Raw genomic sequence first — 19,475 nt, 5'->3', positions numbered from 1 at the left:
GGCCACGATGACGAAATCGTGCAGTCCCGCCCCGGCCCCACCCCCAAAACGGCATCATAGCCCGGCCACGCCCCCCACAAAATGCAGGCATTCGGCTCCCTCCCGGAAGCTGAATGTCGGCAAGTATGGCCCAGTATAGGGCGGGTGCAAGAGCGCACTGATGGTGACAGGTGTGAAGCTAAGTGTACAGGTGGTGGCGGGCGTGTAGACGTTCCGATGTGAGCCGACGCAAGAGACCCGGCTGAGTCTAGGTGGATCCCAAGTGCCAGGTAATGTATAGCGCTGGTACAAATGTGCACTGATTGGCTACTTCCACAAGCGGATGGATGGGGGCGGTGCAGGAGCATAGACGCGGCCAACTCTGGAAACAGGTGCAGATCCGTATTGTCTTCCAAGCACACGAAGCTGACGACCAGTAACGTGACTGTACATCCGCCCAGGTCCACGCGATGCCAAACACAGATAAAGTGGTTCCGACGTCAGGCGGCCATTCGGCACTCTCTTACGGCTACTCAGATGGACGATTATGAAGTGATCTGCAATGCCGGCTGCGTATTTGTTTTTCGATTTTGCGATGGCGTCTGCAACCTTTTCATATTTTCGCACATCAGTTGCACATGGGATTGCAGCTGCGATGCATTAGTGTACATCACCGAACCAGACGTTTCATTATGTGTTTAGCAGAAGATTTCTAACTGACCTGTCCGGCGAAGTCCACTCTCCCTCTTGCGGATGCTTTAACTGGCGCATTGCAGGGACATGGCGCCAGTCTAAACTTCCCAGCCGCACCAGTGGCTGATTTTACTACAAACAACCTTTGTTTTATTTTCACACGGTCCCTGGCTGCATATTCCGACAGTCGAGGACCGTGCTGTGTGGTGTGGCAATGACTGCTGCAGCTGTCGGACCGTTCATACATTGCATCGCCACGTTGGCGCCGATTATGTACAGCGGTGCCGATAACGACACGGACGCTTCGCTTTCCGGCATTTTCTCATCACTGCACGGGTTTTCCAGAATTTGCAATCTGAAGTATCACGTTTAAAATGACAAAGCCCGGTCTCTGTTTTTGGCTGGATTGGCCCCAGTAGTCCCAGTGAATGTAATTGCTGAGCACTGGGAGGTTTATGTGTCCTCCTTTATCTATCCTGTTAACACTGCAAACACCCGATCTCTGCTGTGACGACTGTCTGATTATAACATAGATGACATGTCATTCATCTGCACTATTATACTGCTTGGGAGTCAAATGCAATGACATCAATGGTTACACAGTGCAGTCTGATAAGGTTGTCGGGGTAGGCACGGCTCTTGTAGTACAGTCCTGGTTTACCTAACAGGATGCATTTGGCACAGGCTTGCCTACCCTCCCGATTTGGCCGGGAGCCTCCCGATTTTCGGGTGCCGCTCCCGGCCCCCCGGAAAGGCAGGCAAGCCTCCCGGAAGTCTCACACCCTCCCCACCTCCCCCCTGAAAAAAACAGAAATCCTTGCAGCGGGGGGCCCGGTGATGCGATTAGCGCAGAATCGCGTTATCGTGACCAAAAATCAATGCCGAAAATCAAGGCATTGTGAAGAGGGGGCGGAGTCACGATGACGCGATCGTGCGGCTCCGCCCCCAGTGTGACCCAAAATGTCCGCCCCCGGCTCCGCTCCCAATGGCCGGCCCCGCCCCCCGCTATTAGCCGACAATCAGCTCCCTCCCGGAAGGCTGGAGCTGATTGTCGGCAAGTATGATTTGGCATTTTGACAATGATTGTGTGCCCGCTCCTATCCTTTATTGCGTCCTCCCTCCTGTATTGCTTCCCCCACCCCTCTATTGCATAATCCCATCCCTCTATTGCATTCCCCACTCCCCTCCTCTGTTGCATCCCCCCCTCCTCTACTGTATTCATCCTCCTCCTGTTGCATCCTCCTCCCCCTCCTCTATTGCATCCCTGCCAGTTGTATCCCCAATCTCCCTTCCTCTATTGCAACCCAATCCCCTCTTCTATTGCATCCCCCCTCTGCCTAACTGTAAACAGATGTACATTACTTTTTGATGAGGCATTTATTAAAGGGTACAAGAGTGCAGCTGCAATGGGAGCAGAGGGATCGGCAAGGACGAAATAGATCATAATAATAGACAATATTTTCACATTTCCTTTACAGAACAACATGAAGAAGGGTCAGTATTGCTGTTAGTTGCCCATGAATGGATGTATGTGTGTCTTGATAAAGTGCACCTTGTAGCTGGTCAGGGGAATGTGTGAGTGTTGTGTGAGGGACACTCAGTACAGTCATAGAATGTCACTCACTTTGGAACCAAATGTGCACAGCTACGTGTGACTCAGTAGACCTAACTCGGCTGTAATTACAGCTGGCTTATGTTGCTTGTGAACGGTGGCAGTGATGGTTATTGGTCACCCCAGCTGGAATCCAAAGAGTCTCAGCTTTCATAAGTACTAAGGGGCAGATGTACTAAGCTCTAGAAAGTGATAAATTGGAGAGTGATCAAGTACCAACCACTCAGCTCCTAACTGCCATGTTACAGGCTGTGTTTGAAAAACGACAGGAGCTGATTGGTTGGCAGTTTATCACTCTCCAATTTATCACTTTCCAGAGCTTTGTACATCTCCCAGCTTGATGAGATCATAGGGCTGATTCAGAGGTGGACATCCGCAGTAGGAGGCATGATTCCACCTACTGGAGTATCGGGAGAGACAGGATGTGGTGGAGGAGACATCCGCAGTAGGAGGCAGGATTTCTTGTTCCATCTACTGGAGTATCGGGAAGAGACAGGATGTGGTGGAAGAGACATCCGCAGTAGGAGGCATGATTCCATCTATTGGAGTATCGAGAAGAGACAGAATGTTGTGGAGGAGATATCCGCAGTAGAGGGCAGAGTTTCTTGTTCCATCTACTGGACTATCGGGAAGAGACAGGATGTTGTGGAGGACACATCCAAAGTAGAAGGCAGGATTTCTTGTTCCATCTACTGGAGTATCGGGAAGAAACAAAATGTGGTGAAGGAGAAGACCAGGGCTATTGTCCCATCTACTGGAGCATTTGGAATTGATACAATGTTGTGGTGATACATCTACTGGAGAGTCTGGAAAGGATAGAATGAGGTGGTCATACATCCACTGGAAGTCATAAGGAACCACCTGTTGGAAGTAATAAGGGACAGGGTTTGCTTTTGCCCCATCTACTGGAGTATTTGGAAGGGTCAATGTGGTGGCCATCCATAACCTGTGTAGTCTGGGGGAGCAAGGTTTGTCAATGTCCCAACTATTTGAGCATCTGGAGGGGACAGAGTTTATTCATCTACTGGAGCATCTGGAAGGGGCAGAATGTTGTAGTGACACATACACTGGTCAGTCTGGGAGTGCCTGCAAGAGACAGATTGTGATTGGCATACATCCACTGAACAGTCTGTTGTTTCTTGATGGAGAGTTGGGAAAGGGTTTAGGGTTTGATAATGGCACATATATAGGGGTTGTCCCATATGTAGCAGCAAAGTCTTATTGATGGTCATACAGAGGAGTGATTGTGCCATCCTTCCACTCGATCAGGATCTCTCCATGTCTGAGGGTTGAGCAACTGGGATCCTGTCCTGGGTGCTCAGTGGGATCAGCTGTGCCTGTAAGAGGTGATTGCTCGCACGAAGAACCAAATGTACGGTGGGATTTCGCACCACTTGGCAACGCAGATAAAAGCTTCCGTTTCCTGTAAGGTTAAATAATATTTAAAACACAAAATAATCTATTTCTATATTTGCTGAATGTAATATGCAGGCATTAGCACTTGTGTGGGAATAAATATAACACAGCGTAATATATATGATTGAGACATTATATTTAAGCTACAGAGAAACCTACATTTTATTTCCCTACACAATACTGAAACATAAGGGCTATTTATTGGAATCTTGTTACAAAGTAAGAAAAAAATGAGTTACTGCATATTACATAGTAAAATGGAGGAGATGGTCCCTAATCCCTACAATGGCAACAACAAAAGAAGAAAAAAAAAAAGATACAACTTTTGGCCAGGTCCCCGGGAGCAGCTCCATGTATATAAAGTAGCCACAGCGGCACAGGAAGTGTTAATATCCGGCGTTATGATAGCACATGGGTTACGTCCCAGCATACACTGCAATGGACAACTCCCAGCGATATGGACCAAGTCTTGGGTGCAAAATGTGTTAAAATATATTACAATAAATGTATCTTAGTAAATGCACTGCATGCAGGGAGATACAGCATCGACGGTCATACCCAGCACTACAGCATGTGGAGGGTTAAGTCCCAGCACATGGCTGGGACCAGTGCATATAAATAAATATATATATATATATATATATATATGACAGAATGTATTTAGAATAAATGTGTCCTACTTTATCCCTGATGGTCCAGTGGGATTTGGGGCATCCCTCTGGTGGCCGCAGCGCTTTTTGAAGACCAGGGGGTAAATTTACTAAAGGTCGATTTGCAGGTCGATTTGAGGAGTTATTTATCTCTTCTCAAATCGACTCAAATCGACTGCAGTGTGAACTGTTTTTTCACTGCATTTACTATTAGTCGATTTGTTTTGTTATTTGCAAAACAAATTTGATTTGAGTCGGTTTTGAACAGTGATTTGCTGTTCGATTTGGCATGTTCATGTCCAAATCGAACGGCAAATCATCCTTCAGAACGAACTGCAAATCCCCGACACGTTAGAACTGCTTCATGCTTTCACTTTCAGCATGAGCAGTTCCTTCTCACACAGATACATGCAGACATAAGTGAGATGCCTGCATGTATCTACCTGGAAAAAATTATTTAAAGAGTGAAAATTAAAAAAGAAAAAAAACGTGAGGTCCCCCCCTCCAAACAGAACCAGCCAAGGACTGCTGAAACCCAGTTCTGGTTGACGAAGTACAGGGACAAAATGATGTAGGTTCTCCCTGTACTCAGTACAACCAGCACTGGGCTATGGGAAGCAGGGCTGGTTCTGGATTTAATGGGAAAAATTTGCGTAGGGTCTCCCTGTAAATCACAGAACCAGCCCTGGACCCTTTCTAACGGGGGACTGATGCCACAGCCAGGGGAGCCCTATCGCCAGGGCCCCCTTCGCAGCATCAACCCTGACCGCTAGTCAGCCCAGGCCAGGGGCCTGGGGAGTTGGAGACCCCTTCAAAAAAGGGGTCTCCCTCTCCAGATCACCCCTAGCCTAAGCTGATAGCCCGGGGCTATCCCCGCCACCCCTGGGTGGTGGGTGGCGGGTTGATTGTATGAGTGATAAAAATAGAAGTAATAAAACATTGTCTTTCCAATAGAACTGGAGGTCCCAGCAAGCCAGACCCGCATGCTGGTACTTGGAGAACCACAAGTACCAGTATGCAGGAGATTAAGGGCCCACTGAGACCTGTAAATAAATGTTGCAAGAAACACACACACACCTTACACAGTAGAAGTTTAATACATACACACTCACACATACTCACCTATATTACCTCCAGTGGTTCCCTTCTCCAGTAGGCATCCATGGGTTAAAATAAGAAAACGAAAAAACCCGACCATCGCTTTAAGGAAATATCATTCTAACCAGAATGATTATTCCTTCCCGAGTGAAGTGCACAGACGCGGCTTCCTCCTTTGAAGTTCCGTGTCTGTGCGTTCATTGGCTGAGAAAGGTCAGGCCCCGCCTCTCAGCCAATGAACGGCTCCTCCATTATACTCAATGGTGGGAGCCGCAGGGTTACTAAAGTTTATCCTGCGGTAATCTGACTATTAGATCTCTCACCTAGACTTCTAGATGCAAAGGAGAAAAAAGGGGTCCGAGACCCCCAACTGTGGAAACTTATTTTTTCGGGCAGTGTTTTAGCCATTGTCTGATATTTTACGGTGGGTGAGGTTTGAGAATGGCGGTTTTGCTGCGATTTTTCTGTTATATCCAACAAATAAAATCACACCAAAACTTTTCACAAATTGGGGTTTGATATTTTTCGCCCTAAGGACCTGATTCAGAGACGGACGGAGCGTCGATGCTGCCCGCAAGTAGCCGATGTTTTCAGTCTGCGCATGCGTCCAGATGGTTACCGCCTGGAGCCGCCGAAGGAATTTGGATGCAGAGAGTGGAAATTTCAGTGGTTGTTTCTGGGTGGTAAACGGGGGGTTGTCTAGCTATACACAGCGTGTCGCGGTCAGCGACTGTGTCTTTTGCCGTAATTGCACTCTTATGGGCAGCCATGTTTAGATGGAGATTGTGTGCCTCCATAGAGCTGGTGCAATTTCCAAAGGTGCGACTGATGTGCGCTCGATGGTGGATCTTAATGTGCACAGTGGTCGGATTAGTGGCGTAGCCGTGTGCGTATCTCCATCAGATGCGGCATTAGCATAAAGACAGTCACGCTGCGCCCAAAAGACACATTCGCGGCTGCAATAACGTGCACTTCTGAATCAGGCCACAAGTCCCACTGCAGACTTGGTAGCGCCAGGGTGCAAAGGAGTTGCCCCCTCACCCCAGCAGTGAACGTGGGGGGGGTCGAGGACAAGGTCCCAACCACTGAGCACAATGCTATAATGTGAATAAGGTGCAGGCTGGGTACCCATAACTGATATATGTACTAAGGGCCGGCTTCAGAGCTGTACGCTAAGGCCATTACAGCTGCTATGCCAAGATAGGCAAATGTCGCAGACGCAGTGAGATGTATGGAGACGCCCACCGGCAGCTTTACAAATCCAAGTGACTGTGCAGAAAGACGCAGCATCGGCCGCGGATCTTTCGATAATGAATCTTCTGGGAAACCCTGCAGTCACGCAGCATGGCCACGTGTACCGAAACGCTGGAGCCTTGTAATCTGCGTACTGCAGTGTAGGCTGTGACACGCACTGAAAACGGTGGCGTCACGCCTGCGTTTTTGCTGCCACTCCCTCATTACCTTCCCCCAAATGCTCCCTGACTGTCAATGACAGTAGATTGGCGCTGCAATCGACTACGGTACTTTGACTCATGCGCTGTGCGACTAAGATGCACGCACAGTTTGCTGATAATTGATTAACTGCAACAAAATCTGCGTAGCGTACATCTCTGAATCAGACCCTGTACTGTATAAAAAGCAGCGGCGTCCAGTGTAAGTATATACATCTGAGAGTCGTCTGTGTGTAACAGCTCTGCCCATTGGGTGAGTGAGTGTAGCATCTGTTCTAGGAGGGACTGGTCATTGCTCTCATAATGGGCAGGCCACATTGGTCCTCTGGCCAGAAGGGCGGCAGCAGAGAAAGCCCAGGACGTAAATGGGAATGGGATTGAAATGCCGACGGCTGTGAAGCCGCCGGTTCAAATCCCGACACCGCTAGCCCGACGCGGAGGAAATCCCGACAGAGGAGGTAAGTAATCTAACCATCCCCTCTCCCCCCCTAACCCTCCTTTAGGGGTGCCTAACCTCCAACCCTAGTGCCTAAACCCGTCCCCGCACCCTAAACATAACCTTAACCCTATCCTCCCCCCTAGTGCCGACACCTAACCCCCCCTTTCCCTAGCCTAACCGTCCCCGGGGGGGTGCCTAACCCTATGTCCCCCTGGGGGGGTCCCTAAACTTAACACCCTATCCACGGCTACATCGCTACTTACCTCCGGCGCTGTACGATTGGTCCTGCGTCCTGTCGGGGTCCCAGCATCGGGATTAATATAGGCGTCGGTATTTCGACGCCTATAATAAATCCCCTGCCGGGATTGTAGTGTCGGGATTGAGACCAGTGGCCATGCAGCTGGTCTCATAACTACATCCCCGTAAGGGACCCAGGAGCAGTGAGCCAAGGGGCCTGAAAAACAGGACTGGCTTGTTTAGTAAAATACTTTGCACTGGCCCAATGTTCTTCAGTCTGTACTCACTTTTTATGCCCTAAGGTTGGTGGGAAGGAAAATTTTCCTCCAAATTGCTGGAGCTGTAACTTCACGGTACACATTGTATTAATTCTCACTGTTATGCCCCAGGAGGCACCTTATAATCCCGGGCTTAGTTGTTAAAGGGCACCTTATTCTGCTGAGGAGGGCAGCCGCGCCACTTCTGAGTGAAGTCTGACCTGTCATGCTGCGAGGGGGATCGCAATGGCTAATTACCGCACGCCCATGAAACGGAGTTTAAACAGTCCCGACACACCTGCCTTTGCCTAGCCACCCCCTTATACCTTCCCCAAACTCTGACTACCTATCACTTTGTGAGCGAATCCCCTGTGCGAGCGTAATCGCAAACCAATCACATCTTCAAACAGGTATAGGGAGGAGGGGGCATCCCATTGGAAGCCACAGTGGTGATTTGATCAGTCCTGGGTACAGGGTACGCAGTACAGTGCCCCCCTGGACCCATGCGCCCGCATGCACCACACTCCCTGTGATGATTATAGCTACGCCGCTGACTCAATGCTCTGCCTACCGCACTGCAGTCCCGATACTATATAAGAGGCCAGAAGGAACCAGTCATCAGTAAAGAGGTGCTGCAGCAGCTATGTATACCACCCAGAAGTACTGTAAGCAGCCCCAGGTGCCAGTGAAGGAGTCAGGGTGGCAACACCTAGTCTATAGTGCACAATTGGCACTTACAGCGGTTAAGTATCGGGTCTGCGTACAAGCCTGAATCAGGCCCATAGAGCAGGGGTTCTCACACTCGGTCCTCAGGACCCCACACAGGTCACGTTTTCCAGGTCACCCAGCAGGAGCACAGGTGTACTCATTACTCACTGACACATTATAAAAGTTCCACAGGTGGAGCTAATTATTTCACTTGTGATTCTGTCAGGAGACCTGGAAAACATGCACTGTTTTGGGTCCTGAGGACCGAGTTTGAGAATCTGTGCCATAGAGAATAGTACAGAACATGCAATGTCAGTATGATGAACCTGTGGAACTTTTAAAATGTGTCAGTGAGTAATGAATACACCTGTGGTCCTGCTGGATGACCTAGAAACTGTGACGTGTGGGGGGTCCTGAGGACTGAGGCCCTGATTCAGAGCCGGACGCTCTGACAGAGCACTCGCTCTGAATCAGGGCCGTCCCTGCTTCTTTTTGGATTGGCCTCCTGGCCGCTCGCATAGCTGTGGGTGACCACCCACAGCTATAGCGAGCGGCCAATATGATGGTTGCGATGGTCAAGACCATCGAGACCATCGGGCTTGCGACGAGACCCTGCGGTAGGGTCTCGCTGCCGCAAGCCCAAGAGTGCTTTTGGCTCTATCACTAGTGATGTCAGTGGGGCCGGACCCAGACGGTAGCCGTTCCCATGGGAACGCCTCCGTCTGGGCAGCCATGCCCCCGGCACACCCACCAAAGGGGGCGTGCTGTCAATCACCATCGACAGCACGCCCCCTTTGGTGCGAGACCCTTAACGACGGCTTGGCCATCGTTATTCGGGTCTCACGCATGCGCACGACGGAGCCGCCTCCGTCGTGCGCATGCGCACTTGGGCACCGTCGACCCGCTTGCGAGCGCTCAGCGCTTGCGAGCGGGTCAGAATCAGGCCCCGAGTGTGAGAACATCTGAACTAAGATATTCTCACAGTGATCCCGCTGAGGGACTGAAAGCAACTTTCATACATCAGTCTATTTGTGAATGTTCTTTGTGACTTTTACATAAACCAACTTGTGCTGTGCATTTCGTGCTCGTGGACCTAGAGCAGCTCTCCCACAGCGCCCCTAGTGTTAGATCATGGTAACTTGCTCGAACATTCACTTTGTATTTTCCTGACATGAAAAAGTTATTTTATAGCATCTTAACACCCTTTTGTAAAAATAAAGCAAAAGTTAAAAAAAAATTACAAACTAAAATATTGATTTGTGTAGATTAGCGCTTTAATATGCAGTATGCAGGAAGCTCCCATTGCATATAAAGTGCACAGAATAAAATTGGGGGCATATTTTATTGTGTTCAAATAACTGTTAGTGATGTGAAGGGAAATTAATAATTGAAAATTGGACATTTACTTCTGCCTTATTAGCGGAGCTCCAGCAGTTTGGTGTCTCATAGTAACAGCGGCGGCCCGTAGCAGGATTCACTGCTGCCCTGTGCTGGTCCCGCCCTCAAACTAATGACATCACAGGAGTAGACAGAGCCGCCAACTGGAGATAGAGTAGAGCTGCCCATACTTTGGACCAGGGATGTCCATGGGTAGGTTATCCATCGACGGTCACCATTGGTTGATGACATCGATGGTATGAAACCATCACATTTAAACCATCGATGGTTTCATCCATCGATGGTCATCCTTGTTTTAATACTGGTCGGGCAGCGGGCCAATCAGGGAGTGGGGACGGGGCTTTGTGGGGCATGTCGGGGGCGGAGCTAAGCTCTGTGTCCCAGACATGGAGGGGGTTGGAAGGAACATTGTTTTAGCTCTTTGCCATCGAAGGTGGTGAACCATTGGATTGCCACCATTGATCGCAAAACCATCAACCATCGGTGGTCAACCATTGATGTTTGTTAATCATTGATGGTTGATGGCAATCCCTACTATGGACGCTCCAGGCAGCACTAAAGCATCACTCCTGGCTGCAGGGGGCCAATCGAGACACCCTACCAGCCAGATGCAGGGACCGCTTGCACACCCCTCCCTACAGACCTGCATAGCAAATGTGTTTATTGCACATAAAAACAATTGTGCAGGAAGCGTAAATGGGTTGTAAGTGTCTGTGACGTGTACTCAGCACCTGACAACCGGGATACATCTTGGAAATGGGCGACAATCGTCTCTCTATTCCGCTCACTACTCTGCGACGGCCCAGCAATGATTCTGAGTCAGAAAGGAAAATGATTGCTTTGTACTTACTTGTTGATGCGGACATTCCACATCAGTATGATCGCCCCCAGGATTAACGTGAGCGGGCTCAGGACCAACATGGCCGTTTTCCAACCCTTGCCTACGGGAAGACAACATGAAGCTGGAATTATTTCTCTTCTGACCGTAGTAGTCTGATCCTTTCTATCATCTGGCAGCAGACAAACACAAAGCTATAGAGTCAGCTGGGACTGATATGGTGACAGATATATGTGGATCTATGGGCCATATTCAATTGCCAGCAACATCGCAGGTTTTCTGAGTGTAAAAGTATCGCGCCCGTCCCCGCGTGTTCCCGTATTCAATTCCAAATCGGTAAAAACGGCACCCGGCGAAATCGGAATGAGCGCAAAGTGTTGTCATTTTTGGGGAAATCAGCCTGACACCCCCCAAAAGATGCTGTGACATGGGGGCATTTGGGGTGTTGAATTGGTCTCAATAGCTGTTATTTTGCGTCTTTGTAAATGTGGTGAAGAATAGCATTTAGCAAGTTTTTTTTTTTTTTTTTTCAAAAGAGTAGTCCCAGCAAATTTGGGGTACATGAAAATGGGTGCTAGCATATTTTAAAGTGTCTAATGTGAACTTTTAAAAAACGTGAAAAATCCACTGCCGCAACCACCTGCAATCAGAAAGACACCTGGGCATACTTGGGGACCCCCCCACCCAGAGTCTATTTCGCTAGTTTTAAACTTTTTCCTCCAACTTTGGGTTTTATTCGCCCCCAAAGCGAAAGTACTTTTTTGGGGTGTCCTGTGTTAGCTTTGAAAAAAAAAAAATGTGACACAGTCTACACTTGGGGGATAGTCCAAGGGGTGCTGGTTGGTTTCTGGAAGTTTGTACCCCAAAACCCCAATTCTGCACTTTTATTCGACACCTATTCATAGGTGATACTTTTTCGCTGGGTTCTAACCATTAACTTTCCACACCGGCGAAAAGTCAGAAGAATTGAATGCGGGGATAAGTTCAGATTGGCGAAATGACGTCATCAGCGAAAAAGTATCGCCGATAACGGCTTTTCGCCAGCAATTGAATATGGCCCTATATTGGAAAATAAATCTGTCCGATTTTAGGATGTCCCCATTCAGCCGTGGACATAGGGCCTGATTCAGAGCTGAACGCTCTGACCAGAGCGCTCGCTCTGAATCAGTGCCCTCCTACCTGAAAATGGAGCGGCCTCCTGGCCGCTCGCATAGCTGTGGGTGACCACCCACAGCATATGCGAGCGGCCAAAAAGATGGTCGCGATGGTGTTTGACCATCGCGACCATCGGGCTTGCGACGAGACCCTGCGGTAGGGTCTCACTGCCGCAAGTCCAGGAGTGATTTTGGCTCTATCAGAGCCAAAATCACTCCCACTGACATAATTACTGATGTCAGTGGGGCCGGACTCAGACGGTAGGCGTTCCCATGGGATCGCCTACATCTGGCCGCCACGCCCCCGGCACGCCCACCAAAGGGGGCGTGCTGTCACTCACCATCGACAGCACACCCCCTTTGGTGCGAGACCCCGAGTGACGTATTTCTCATGCAGATTAATCTCCCCCGGCTCCCTGTCACAGTGATGGTCTCCATGGTAACATGTACTGTACCTCCTTCATTCTGCCCTGAAGCTGCACAAGCTTGGTTCTCCTCCGTCAGTAGAACTTGGATGGGAGCACTACATGTAATTGTGCGAGCAGAACAAGCATCCCTGAAACTTGCAACTAGAAACTAGTGACATAAGTGAGGCATGAGGCATTTATCACTCATTTCTCAGTGATGTCATAAGTTTGCAGTGATGTGATAGGCTAGTGTAGGTATACTGTACACTATAGAAGAGGTGATTCTCAAAGACATAGACACAGGGCCGGCTCTAGGGGTGTAGAGGGCGCAACCCTCCCCAACATCCCGATTTCAGCGGGACAGCACTGTCCCGGTGTTCCACCCGTGGGCCGAAGTGGCCCGCGAGTGGTCAAGTCGGGAGGTTGGGGACCCCCACCGCCGCAGCTGTGCGGTGATGCCAGACCCCGGAAAATCTGAATCGATGCTGCGTGCATGCGTGAGACATCCATTCAGTGACGGGAGAGGGCTGGGGGAAGCCCAGCTAGTGAGGCTCCCCCCAGCCTGACGTTATTTGGAGGCGGGCATGCCTCCTAATAACTTCATGTAGGGGGCGTGATCTATTGTGATTAGACCACGCCCCCATTTTAGGATAAGATAGGGCGCACTGGAGAGGGCCGGCACAGGGTGCTCCGACCCCTGGAGCCGGCTCTGCATAGACATATCAAAGCTTGGCGAGAGATAAAGTGGCAAACGTAGGATTTCTAGAGGGGGGGTTTCCAAATGCTTGATATTAGAGTGAGTGTGGCCTGTCCATGAATAGAGCATAATTAGCACTTATCCAGCTTTAATATGTGTCATACAAAGTGTATTGCATACCTCCCAAATGTTTTTCTGGGACTGTCCCGCTCTCCCACCAATGGGCTGCAGTGTCCCGCGGTGGGGGGGAATTTGGGCATGTGCACGGCATCTGTTCCCCTGTGTAAGGAGAGCCTAGGTGCTACCCAGCATCTCGTCGAGTGCTGGGTACGCCCTCTATAGTGACATAAACAGGTGTTACCATGAGACTCTGCCCCTTTTCAGAGAGGCCACGTCCCTTCTAGTGTAGCCATGCCCCCTTTTCGGCAGCGCGCCACTCTTCCTAGATTTGAAAAGTTGGGAGGTATGGTATTGTGTGTCATAATTCCATCATATACAGGACCAGCGATCACAGTAACCCATTATATGTGTCATACATAGTGTATTGTGTGCCATAATTCCATCACATACAGGACCAGCGATCACAGTAACCCATTATATGTGTCATACATAGTGTACTGTGTGTCATATATCCAGCATATACAGGACCAGCGATCACAGTAACCCATTATATGTGTCATACATAGTGTATTGTGTGTCATAATTCCATCATATACAGGACCAGCGATCACAGTAACCCATTATATGTGTCATACATAGTGTATTGTGTGTCATAATTCCAGCATATACAGGACCAGTGATCACAGTAACCCATTATATGTGTCATACATAGTGTAGTGTGTGTCATAATTCCATCATATACAGCACCAGCGATCACAGTAACCCATTATATGTGTCATACATAGTGTATTGTGTGCCATAATTCCATCACATACAGGACCAGCGATCACAGTAACCCATTATATGTGTCATACATAGTGTACTGTGTGTCATATATCCAGCATATACAGGACCAGCGATCACAGTAACCCATTATATGTGTCATACATAGTGTATTGTGTGTCATAATTCCATCATATACAGGACCAGCGATCACAGTAACCCATTATATGTGTCATACATAGTGTATTGTGTGTCATAATTCCAGCATATACAGGACCAGTGATCACAGTAACCCATTATATGTGTCATACATAGTGTAGTGTGTGTCATAATTCCATCATATACAGCACCAGCGATCACAGTAACCCATTTTATGTGTCATACATAGTGTAGTGTGTGTCATAATTCCATCATATACAGGACCAGCGATCACAGTAACCCATTATATGTGTCATACATAGTGTATTGTGTGTCATAATTCCATCATATACAGGACCAGCGATCACAGTAACCCATTATATGTGTCATACATAGTGTATTGTGTGCCATAATTCCATCACATACAGGACCAGCGATCACAGTAACCCATTATATGTGTCATACATAGTGTACTGTGTGTCATATATCCAGCATATACAGGACCAGCGATCACAGTAACCCATTATATGTGTCATACATAGTGTATTGTGTGTCATAATTCCATCATATACAGGACCAGCGATCACAGTAACCCATTATATGTGTCATACATAGTGTATTGTGTGTCATAATTCCAGCATATACAGGACCAGTGATCACAGTAACCCATTATATGTGTCATACATAGTGTAGTGTGTGTCATAATTCCATCATATACAGCACCAGCGATCACAGTAACCCATTATATGTGTCATACATAGTGTAGTGTGTGTCATAATTCCATCATATACAGGACCAGCGATCACAGTAACCCATTATATGTGTCATACATAGTGTATTGTGTGTCATAATTCCAGCATATACAGGACCAGTGATCACAGTAACCCATTATATGCGTCATACATAGTGTATTGTGTGTCATAATTCCAGCATATACAGGACCAGCGATCACAGTAACCCATTATATGTGTCATACATAGTATATTGTGTGTCATAATTCCAGCATATACAGGACCATTATGTGTCATACATAGAGTATTGTGTGTCATAATTCCAGCATATACAGCACCAGTGATCACAGTAACCCATTATATATGTCAAACATAGTGTATTGTTTGTCATAATTCCAGCATATACATGACCAGAGATCACAGTAACCCATTATATGTGTCATACATAGTGTATTGTGTGTCATATATCCAGCATATACAGGACCAGCGATCACAGTAACCCATTATGTGTCATACATAGTGTATTGTGTGTCATAATTCCAGCATATACAGGACCAGTGATCACAGTAACCCATTCTATGTGTCATACATAGTGTATTGTGTGTCATAATTCCAGCATATACAGGACCAGCGATCACAGTAACCCATTATATGTGTCATACATAGTGTATTGTGTGTCATAATTCCAGCATATACAGGACCAGCGATCACAGTAACCCATTATAGGTGTCATACATAGTGTATTGTGTGTCATAATTCCATCATTTCCAGGACCAGCGATCACAGTAACCCATTTTATGTGTCATACATAGTGTATTGTGTGTCATAATTCCAGCATATACAGGACCAGTGATCACAGTAACCCATTATATGTGTCATACATAGTGTATTGTGTGTCATAATTCCATCATTTACAGGACCAGCGATCACAGTAACCCATTTTATGTGTCATACATAGTGTATTGTGTGTCATAATTCCAGCACATACAGGACCAGCGATCACAGTAACCCATTATATGTGTCATACATAGTGTATTGTGTGTCATAATTCCATCATTTACAGGACCAGTGATCACAGTAACCCATTATATGTCATACATAGTGTATTGTGTGTCATAATTCCATCATATACAGGACCAGCGATCACAGTAACCCATTATATGTGTCATACATAGTGTATTGTGTGTCATAATTCCAGCACATACAGGACCAGTGATCACAGTAACCCATTATATGTGTCATACATAGTGTATTGTGTGTCATAATTCCAGCATATACAGGACCAGTGATCACAGTAACACATTATATGTCTCATACATACATACATAGTGTATTGTGTGTCATAATTCCAGCATATACAGGACCAGAGATCACAGTAACCCACTATATGTGTCATACATAGTGTATTGTGTGTCATAATTCCAGCATATACAGGACCAGCGATCACAGTAACCCATTATATGTGTCATACATAGTGTATTGTGTGTCATAATTCCATCATTTACAGGACCAGCGATCACAGTAACCCATTTTATGTGTCATACATAGTGTATTGTGTGTCATAATTCCAGCACATACAGGACCAGCGATCACAGTAACCCATTATATGTGTCATACATAGTGTATTGTGTGTCATAATTCCATCATTTACAGGACCAGTGATCACAGTAACCCATTATATGTCATACATAGTGTATTGTGTGTCATAATTCCATCATATACAGGACCAGCGATCACAGTAACCCATTATATGTGTCATACATAGTGTATTGTGTGTCATAATTCCAGCACATACAGGACCAGTGATCACAGTAACCCATTATATGTGTCATACATAGTGTATTGTGTGTCATAATTCCAGCATATACAGGACCAGTGATCACAGTAACACATTATATGTGTCATACATACATACATAGTGTATTGTGTGTCATAATTCCAGCATATACAGGACCAGAGATCACAGTAACCCACTATATGTGTCATACATAGTGTATTGTGTGTCATAATTCCAGCATATACAGGACCAGCGATCACAGTAACCCATTATATGTGTCATACATAGTGTATTGTGTGTCATAATTCCAGCATATACAGGACCAGCGATCACAGTAAGCCATTATGTGTCATACAAAGTGCAGTGTGTATCATAATTCCAGCATATACAGGACCAGCGATCACAGTAACCTATTATATGTGTCATACATAGTGTATTGTGTGTCATAATTCCAGCATATACAGGACCAGTGATCACAGTAACCCATTATATGTGTCATACATAGTGTATTATGTGTCATAATTCCAGCATATACAGGACCAGCGTTCACAGTAACCCATTATATGTGTCATACAGTGTATTGTGTGTCATACTTCCATCATATACAGGACTAGCGATCACAGTAACCCATTATATATGTCATACATAGTGTATTGTGTGTCATAATTCCATCATTTACAGGACCAGTGATCACAGTAACCCATTATATGTGTCATACATAGTGTATTGTGTGTCATAATTCCAGCATATACAGGACCAGTGATCACAGTAAGCCATTATGTGTCATACAAAGTGCAGTGTGTATCATAATTCCAGCATATACAGGACCAGTGATCACAGTAACCCATTATATGTGTCATACATAGTGTATTGTGTGTCATAATTCCAGCATATACAGGACCAGTGATCACAGTAACCCATTATATGTGTCATACAGTGTATTGTGTGTCATACTTCCATCATATACAGGACCAGCGATCACAGTAACCCATTATATATGTCATACATAGTGTATTGTGTGTCATACTTCCAGCATATGCAGGACCAGTGATCACAGTAACCCATTATATATGTCATACATAGTGTATTGTGTGCCATAATTCCAGCATATACAGGACCAGTGATCACAGTAACCCATTATATATGTCATACATAGTGTATTGGGTGTCATAATTCCAGCATATACAGGACCAGCGATCACAGTAACCCACTATATGTGTCATACATAGTGTATTGTGTGTCATAATTCCAGAATATACAGGACCAGTGGTCACAGTAACCCATTATATGTGTCATACATAGTGTATTGTGTGTCATACTTTCAGCATATACAGGACCAGCAATCACAGTAACCCATTGTATGTGTCATACATAGTGTATTGTGTGTCATAATTCCTGCATATACAGGACCAGCGATCACAGTAACCCATTAACTGTGTCATACATAGTGTATTGTGTGTCATAATTCCAGCATATACAGGACCAGCGATCACAGTAACCCGTTATATGTGTCATACATAGTGTATTGTGTGTCATAATTCCAGCATATACAGGACCAGCGATCACAGTAACCCATTCTATGTGTCATACATAGTGTATTGTGTGTCATAATTCCAGCATATACAGGACCAGCGATCACAGTAACCCATTATATGTGTCATACATAGTGTATTGTGTGTCATAATTCCAACATATACAGGACCAGCGTTCACAGTAACCCATTATATGTGTCATACAGTGTATTGTGTGTCATACTTCCATCATATACAGGACCAGCGATCACAGTAACCCATTATATGTGTCATACATAGTGTATTGTGTGTCATAATTCCATCATATACAGGACCAGTGATCACAGTAAACCATTATATGGGTCATACATAGTGTATTGTGTGTCATAATTCCAGCATATACAGGACCAGCGATCACAGTAACCCATTAAATGTGTCATACATAGTGTACTGTGTGTCATAATTCCAGCATATACAGGACCAGTGATCACAGTAACCCATTATATATGTCATACATAGTGTATTGTGTGTCATAATCCCAGCATATACAGGACCAGCGATCACAGTAACCCACTATATGTGTCATACATAGTGTATTGTGTGTCATAATTCCAGAATATACAGGACCAGTGGTCACAGTAACCCATTATATGTGTCATACATAGTGTATTGTGTGTCATAATTTCAGCATATACAGGACCAGCAATCACAGTAACCCATTGTATGTGTCATACATAGTGTATTGTGTGTCATAATTCCTGCATATACAGGACCAGCGATCACAGTAACCCATTAACTGTGTCATACATAGTGTATTGTGTGTCATAATTCCAGCATATACAGGACCAGCGATCACAGTAACCTATTATATGTGTCATACATAGTGTATTGTGTGTCATAATTCCAGCATATACAGGACCAGTGATCACAGTAACCCATTATATGTGTCATACATAGTGTATTATGTGTCATAATTCCAGCATATACAGGACCAGCATTCACAGTAACCCATTATATGTGTCATACAGTGTATTGTGTGTCATACTTCCATCATATACAGGACCAGCGATCACAGTAACCCATTATATATGTCATACATAGTGTATTGTGTGTCATAATTCCATCATTTACAGGACCAGTGATCACAGTAACCTATTATATGTGTCATACATAGTGTATTGTGTGTCATAATTCCAGCATATACAGGACCAGTGATCACAGTAAGCCATTATGTGTCATACAAAGTGCAGTGTGTATCATAATTCCAGCATATACAGGACCAGTGATCACAGTAACCCATTATATGTGTCATACATAGTGTATTGTGTGTCATAATTCCAGCATATACAGGACCAGTGATCACAGTAACCCATTATATGTGTCATACAGTGTATTGTGTGTC

General features: G+C 46.0%; 1 long non-coding RNA gene across 1 annotated transcript in view; it reads right to left on the bottom strand.

The window, feature by feature from the left end:
- Positions 1-2,050: 2,050 nt before the first annotated feature.
- LOC148510719 (uncharacterized) overlaps positions 2,051-19,475 on the bottom strand; it is a 59,818-nt gene continuing 42,393 nt past the window's right edge. The window contains exons 2-3 of the long non-coding RNA XR_015868751.1: positions 10,789-10,879; positions 2,051-3,707 (exon numbers count right to left, since the gene is read on the bottom strand). This is a non-coding gene — a long non-coding RNA (uncharacterized LOC148510719). The remainder of the gene's footprint in view (positions 3,708-10,788; positions 10,880-19,475) is intronic.

Source organism: Taudactylus pleione, unplaced genomic scaffold (assembly GCF_031769625.1).
Source record: "Taudactylus pleione unplaced genomic scaffold, aTauple2 ptg000311l, whole genome shotgun sequence".
Taxonomy (NCBI): Eukaryota; Metazoa; Chordata; class Amphibia; order Anura; family Myobatrachidae; genus Taudactylus; species Taudactylus pleione.
This window is presented reverse-complemented; position numbering and strand designations above follow the sequence as displayed.